Below are 8,146 nucleotides of genomic sequence, written 5' to 3' on the forward strand. Positions count from 1 at the left end.
TGGCTATGGAAGTTCTTGCAGAGAATGGTGAATATGAAGCCAACTGTGAGGTGAGGTTTAATGGTGATATGGGTTTTGAGATTAGTGATCCACCTTGTACACATATTGTTAATGTGAAGAGGAAGCAATGTAGTTGTAGGTCATGGCAACTAAAGGGAATTCCTTGTGCACATGCAATTGCTGCAATGCATTACAAGGGATGGAATGTGGAGTCATTTGTTGATCACTGGTATCAAAGGGAAACATACCTGAAGGCATATGATAAGTATATTCAACCAATGACAAATATTAACATGTGGCCAAGAAGCACAAAACCACCAATTGAGCCACCTGAGATTATTCCCATACCAGGAAGGCCAGGTAAAAATAGAAAGAAAGCTAAGGATGAAGCTGTTAAGAAGAAGTTTGGAAAGGCTACATGAAAGGAAAGAAAGATGACATGTTCCGTGTGCAAGTGTATTGGACACAACAAGAACGGATGGACAAATTTGGTAAGCTAAATCTTTTTTTATTGATGAATTTTACTCTTTTTGAATGTGTTTTGACCTTTCCATATTTTTTTTATAGAAGAAAGATCTCAGTAGTAGCCGTGGCAGTCAACCAAGTGTGCAAGCCAGCACTAGTACTGCAGTTGCTGCTGCTGTGAGAGATGCAAATACTTCAACAGATGCTGAAGAGATGTGATACAAGTTCAACACACAACACGGATTCAAGAGATCTACGAGATCAACAACAATAGAGAATCAAAGGCCCCACTCGGCTTTTCTATATTTTCAAGACAACAACAACAATATTCAACAAAGTAGATGAAGAATACAAGATTACAAGGACTATAGTGAATCGAAGAGGCCCCACACGACTTCACTATGTCAACACATAAACAACAAGATTACAACAAGAAGAAGGTTACGGGCACATTAACAACAACAAGGAACCACATATTCAACGAGATACAAGATAAATAGTTAGACCAAATGAAGGGACAATCTTAAGAACCCAAGAATTGTTACACTCTTGGACCCTTAAACACTATCCGTGACACAAACCTAACTCTATGTTGACACAAGAGGGCCTTTACCTTATCTAAACACCAACGTTTCAAGCCAATATGCAAACACAAGTGAATTTTCACTTATCTAGCCCTAGTTTTGGTTGGAGCTCTTGAGAGAGAAATAAAGTGTTGCAAATGTTACAAATCTCAAAATATGATCAACTAAGTGAATAAAACCCTAAGTGGTTCTATTTATATTACATTCCCTAAAATGGTTCTATTTATATTACATTCCCTAAAAAACTTAAAATGACAAGGTGCCCTTTTAATGAATAAGGCTTCAAAGCCACCCCTTTAGTGCACACATAGGGGTGATTTTTGGCTTCTCCCGCACTTAAGATCGGGCCTTCTCTCGATTGCCTTTGACATACACAAAAAGGGCCCATCTACGAGATCACACTTGTATCAAGATGCCTGTAAATGCTAAATCAAGCAACAGAAGGCCTGCAGGAAGGCCTTCAAATGCTCACAGTGCATCAAGATATTCAGAAAGGCCTGCAAATGCTCACAGTGCACCAACAACAATGGGTGCTACTGCTACACAATCTACAACTCAGCAGTCTACTAGTGGTATTGGTGCCCAAAAGAGGAAGACTAGTACAGCTTTGAGAGGTGGTGTAAATCTGGCATATAAAGACCAAGGCAAAAGAAGGCAAAAGAAACAGGTTTTGGTGTGCTGTTTGGACCAAGTGTCAGTGTGGTAGAGATGGTAAGTTTCATATAATGTAATTTACATTTAATTGATTTTAATAAGTGCATGAAAAACTGATTTTTTTTATTTTTACAGTCTGGAAATACTGATAGAGTATTGCATAGTCCAACCCTTATTAGTTCAGTTCCAACCAATATTGACTTAGGTTTCAAACCAAATGGACTAAGGTGGAGCTGTTGTAACTCAAAGACAGCTACAACAACAGAGTAACAAAAGATCAAAGGCAAAATCATCTACAACCACTCAATCCACATCAAGCACTCAAGCAAGCAAGAATCAGTCCACAACAAGCACTCAAGGAACACATTAGTGTAATTCTCTTTCTATATTAATCCCAAGTGTTGTTAAGATAATTTTTTAAGACATGGTTCATTTCTCATTTAAGATGTTGTTAAGACAAGCATTTTCATGTCAACTCTTGTTAAGATATTATATGTTGCACATTTTTATGTTGGCAATGGTGTTTGTCATTAAATTTTAATTTCATTTCATTGTACATACCAACTACATAGATCAAGCCATCTTAAATAATACAATAGATAGAAATCAGATGACAACAATAATGATAACAGTGATATCAATACTAATGCTTAGTCTTTTAAGTCTTCCGTGCCTTCCATATCTTCCCAGTCTTTGTTGTCTTCGTTGCCTTCGATGTCTACCTTTATATTGTTCATTTTCACCGGCCCATCGAAAGAATCCACAACCAGTACCAACCTGATATTTTTGACAGACCCAAAACATTCTTCCTGAATTGGTTGGTGTTCTTGACATCTTAAGTTTCGCGTAAAATGTAATACCCCGAGAAATTTTTCGTTGAAATTTTGTGCGTAAACGTGTTGGGTTCTATCTTCTAGAATGAATTATAAATTTTTCGTGCGGAATATCTTAGATTATGACCCACCATTGCGTAGAGTATCGAATAAGCTTTCCAACGATATGTAGATCATCCAAAACGAACACTCGAGCGACGAGTTATGAACATTCCGATCGAACCGTGAATAGCAGTGAACAGTAAAACGTGCAGGAAAAAGTACTGAGGCCTGACGTATTTTTGCTCCAACTTTAAACGATCATAACTTCTTGTACATAATATAATGATCTGGGTGATCTACTATATATCAACGGAAAGATCTGCGAGTCCTCTTTCCGATGAAATTGGTTTCATCCAATTTGTCTATCGGAGCAAAAAGTTATGGTCGATCTACTTCAGCCTATCAAAAGTGAATTTTTGGGTCAGTTTCAAATGATCATAACTCCTCATACACAATGATCTAGGTGAGATACTATATATCAACGGAAAGATATGAGAGTCCTCTTTCTAATGAAATTGGTTTCATCCAATTTGGATATCGTAGTAAAACGTTATGATTGATCTACTTCAGACTATCAAAACAGTCCACCAAAGGACAAATTCGAGAATTATTTGATTTTTATGGGCGTTTTGGTCATTCTCCCTCAACCAAAATCCGTCCAAACCCTATATTAAAGCCTATTAAAAGCATTATATGTTATATTTCATCAAATTCCTTCAAAAAGAAAACCCTAAGCTCCTATATCCAACTTCAAGAACCTCCAAAGTTCACCATTAATTCTGCAAATTTATTTAAGATTCCAAGTTCCTAGTTCAAGAACTCCAAGAACCATCATTCAAAGGAACGATTAACATCTCAAAAATGAGTATCGATCTAAAGTTCATCATTCAAGGTATGTGGGGGGTTTCAACAAGAACTCTCTTTCGTTCTTGTGCCCAAAAGTAATTTTCTTTACAAAGGCATGATTTTTATTTGATTTTTATGAATTTGAAGCATGAAGCCATATCTTATGATGATTATTATGAAATCTTGATGTTTATGATTTTGAAAGATGAATTTACATTTGTGGTGATATAAAGCATGAATCTTGAATGATATTTATCATGATTTTGATATTTGGATCGTGAATCCCCATTGAAAATTGTGTTTTTTTGAGAAAGTGTGTGTTATAGGCACGTTGATGTTGAATATTTGAGATATTTTGAATGATTTGACCTTTTGGTCTTAATGGAGTTGTTTTGAACTCGAGTGTAAAAGAAATCCACAACGTGGTTGATTTTGATAGATGGGAAGCATGATGGCTCCCGATGTATATTTATATATTACTGAAATTATTTTGTTGTGGATTGTCTTTGAAATGATTTGAGCTAAGTCCGGGAGAAATCTTTAGCACCGAGTGGGAGGTATAAAGCGACCTTACTTCCCTAGAACTATATGCCCCCGTAGGAGTAAGCCTGAGGCTGATTGATATAGTGATCACTAGTTTGTGTGGATTTGATATCGATAGTCCTACTCCGATGGCAAGGATTGGACGGCTCTTCCCAACGTGAGTTGTACGTTGGACTCCATGTAGCTCACATGGTTTATGTCAGTTATAGGATCTCCCAGTGTGTGTGTGTTTCCTTGTGTCTATGGTGAACGGTGAAGTAATTTGAAAGTGGAATTGTGAAAATTATTCTTTCGAAAGATTTAAATGATATTTACATTATGAAAATTGATATTCTTGATGAACTGAAAGTGATTGACAAATTATATGATGACTCACATGTGTTATTATACTTATTTTATCCTCTCATGATTATGATGATTTTCTTCGGGCTATGTGAGTCTTTCATACATCCTGCATATTTCTTATAAATATTTATGATGATGATGTTTATACAACTGCATACACCCCTATATACTCGGTTCCTTTCCATGGTACTGACTCACATCTTCGAATGTGGGCTGCATTTTCTCGGAATGTAGGTTCAGGTGCTCAGTTCCAGGTTCGACAGTGATTTTTCGGGCACGCTGTTCTACATCATCTGTTGTGGTGAGTCCTCATGTTCCGAGGACGTGATGTCTGATGTTGGTTTCACGAAATTATTTACATTTAATAACTGAGTATGAGTTAGTTGGGGCATGTCTCAATGGCTCGCTGGTTTTATTGATTTTCTTAGAGACTTGTCAGACTAGTATAGATGTTGGGAGTTGACTAATAAGTCGTATTTTGTTATCTTTCTGAAATTCTTTTATTCTTGGATGATGATTACTCTGTTGATATTTGAGGGTTATTTATGGAAACCCCATTGATTTGTGTTGAACTGAATGAAAATGGCTCAAAGGGTTAATTTCCAATATTACAAGCATAGCAGGAAAAAAAATTAAAGCACAAGAACTTGGAGAGAGAAAAAATGTAGAAGAAGGGATGAAAATAAAGTTGTTGGAAGAAATGAGGAAGAAGAGTATTTAGGTAGCATTTATAGTGCACTTTTTGACCGTTGGGGCCTTTTATTAATTGGCTGACGCGCGGCTGGAGTGTAAAACACACGCTCCTATGTGGTCCCAGCCACATAGGATGCCACATCATAAATTGTATTTAAAAAGTTATTTTTTAATGAGTTCAGGGGTTCAAATGACAAACATGTAAGTAGAAGTGTCCAACTTACAAAACTGACATAGTATAAGGGTTCAGAAGAGCATTTTGCCTAAATAGTATATAGACGTGTATTATTATATAAATAGGTGTGTAATGTATTGACATTATATGATTGATTTATAATCATTTATCGATATTATATAAAATATTATGTAATGTATCTATATCGATATTTATTTAACTATCATGCATTCCCATCTTAATAAATAAAAACATAACAAGAATATAATAAAACAGCATAAACATTTATTTTTCTACAAAAAAAATGATATAATTAAAAATAAAAATAAATTAAGAAAGAGCAACAAAAATATTTTAAACAATGAAATTTATGTAGAAATTTAACTTAATAAATATTTTACATAATTTTTTCATATAAAATAATCAGTTAAACATCTTTTATCGTAGAAATTTTGATACCGTTTCTGATTATATTCTAGCTCCGCTCCTAGATCCAATTAATATATAGTACCCAACGCTATAACACTTGTAAAGCTCGTACTTTAGAAGCAAATGGACAAAATTGACTCAACGAAAAAAAAAAATTAATTGAGATGAGATAATATAAGATAGGGGTCTGTCAATAATGGTACTATCTTCACGTGAACAAAATGTGATATGAAAGGGAGAGGACATTATTTGTTCCCCCATATATTTTTACATGTCATTTTCATACTCTATTTTTTCCTCTCTTTTATTTCTCCTACATAAGAAGCAACAAGTGTGGGTCCCACTTTTAATAAAAAAAATTATATTTATGTTAATAAATACACCCTCCATTCAAAAGAAATAACATGTTTTGACCAAGCAATAAAAAAATAAGAAAGATTCTTTAGTTTTGTGATTTTATATTAAAGTTATATTGAATATATTAAAATAGGTTTTAATTTTATAATCTTAAATATATCACGTGATAAGTTAAAATTAAAATATTATAAATTTATTTTTTTTGAAACTGAGAGAATAATCTATATCTCAAATTCATAACTTATTCAGTTTTAATCTTAGAACATTTGACAACAGCAACACTAATATATTCAGTGTAGTTTCAAAAAGAGTTTTAAATTTAATAATTTTATATTAAAATTATGTTAAATATATCAAAATATCTTTTAATTTTGCAGTCTTAAATATACCACGTGACAAATTAAAATTAAAATATTATAAAAAAAAATGATAATTCTTTTTAATACGGAAAGAGTAATCTATATCTCAAACTCCTTAGGGGTCGTTTGGTAGAGTGCATAAAAATAATGTAAAATATGATGTATTAGTAATGCTTGTATTAGAAATGCTTGTGTTAGTTATACTCGCATTAGTTATGCTTGTATGTTTCTTATGCAGTGTTTGGTTTAATATATTAAAAAACATGAATTACATAATTTCTAAAAAAAATATTTTTTTTTACAGAATACCCCCAATATATATGTTGGAAAGCATGCGAAATTTTTTTGAGGGGAATACATGCATTAGATCCATTGCATTACTAATGCCATGGATTTTGAGGTATTAGTAATACACACCTTAATACAAAATAGAGTGTATAACTAATGCTTGCATTAGTTATACATAAGGTAAAAAGATATATCAAACAAGGTACTACTAATACACATTAAACTAATGCATGCATTAACATTTCAATACACTCTACCCAAACGACCCCTTAGTTATCTTGTTTTTTAATCTTAGAACATACCAACAACCATAACAATAATAATATATTTAATTTCAGAAATATGATTTTAAAAAGTTAAAACTTTTGCAGATTTTATTCATACCTCGTAGAGATAAAGGTTATTTAAATAAATTAGAGTACTCAAATTTCAACCATCCACCACAATATTAATATTAAAACTCTAGAACGCATAAGTTTAAATTTTTTAGATCCATCTCTATTTTCTAAGAGATTGTTTGATAGCTGACTTAGAGATGAATTATGCAGGTATTCAATTCTGCATAAGTAATATCATACTGTATAGTTGACTAGAATGTAAGTTATTCATATATAAAATTAATATAATTTTTGATTTATAATTTAAAAATTTACATAGTTAATATATTATTTATATAAAATAAAAAATGAAATAATTAATATATAATATATAATAATAAAATCTATTGTTACATAAAATAATATATAAATTCTTTCATAACCAATCCTAATATTACAAATATATGCCAAAAAATAATTTTCTCATTTGTCAAAGTTTCAATAAATAAAGTTGTTAGATATTTTTATCGATAAAAGGATATATAATTCATAAAATTAATTGAGACACGGACAAAATACTCCTTACATCATGATTTAAAAATAAATTATATATAGACACCAATATATTATTTTAAGAGGGGTATGGAGGGTTGAGGCTCTTCATAGTTTTGCACATGGTCAAGTTTCTGCAAAAATGAAAATTCAACCAATGAAATAATCTGCTTTTATTGTCAAACGAATATTCAATTCACCACAACCACAAATATTTCCACCTCATGAAATGATGATAATTTTAAATATCCAATATATGCATAAAAAAAAAGTGAAAAAGAAAAGTTAAAAGGAAAAAAAAAAAGAAAAAGTTTCATGAATGAGTCCAAATTATGGTACGTGTAAGATCATGATGTCTCAGGTTTCTTTTTGTTCAACTTTTGTATGTGTGTATGTGTTTTTTTCAAATTGATTTGTTTGTATTAGATAGTGTTTTATTTTTTCCATTGTAGTATATTATACTTTTCTTTTTTAATTTCATTTGATATTTGGTATTCACACTCAAATTTGATTAATCAAATTTATATTGATAAGATGCATTTAAGTATTTTTATCAAAAATTTTTCATATTTAAAATTCAAGATTTCTTATTAAGAGAGAAACAACTTCATTTAATACACTACATTCTTTAATGAGATATATATTATACTCACTTACTTTGTGA

The 8,146-nt window shown here is 31.8% G+C and overlaps 1 long non-coding RNA gene across 1 annotated transcript; it reads left to right on the forward strand.

Annotated features, from left to right (window-relative positions):
• Positions 1-12: 12 nt before the first annotated feature.
• On the forward strand, positions 13-2,607 carry LOC124893441. Its single transcript, XR_007050702.1, has 3 exons — positions 13-491; positions 568-1,760; positions 1,839-2,607. It is a non-coding gene; the product is annotated as an uncharacterized LOC124893441 (long non-coding RNA).
• Positions 2,608-8,146: the final 5,539 nt, after the last annotated feature.

The sequence above is a fragment of the Capsicum annuum genome, unplaced genomic scaffold (genome assembly GCF_002878395.1).
Source record: "Capsicum annuum cultivar UCD-10X-F1 unplaced genomic scaffold, UCD10Xv1.1 ctg59684, whole genome shotgun sequence".
NCBI classification, from domain to species: domain Eukaryota; kingdom Viridiplantae; phylum Streptophyta; class Magnoliopsida; order Solanales; family Solanaceae; genus Capsicum; species Capsicum annuum.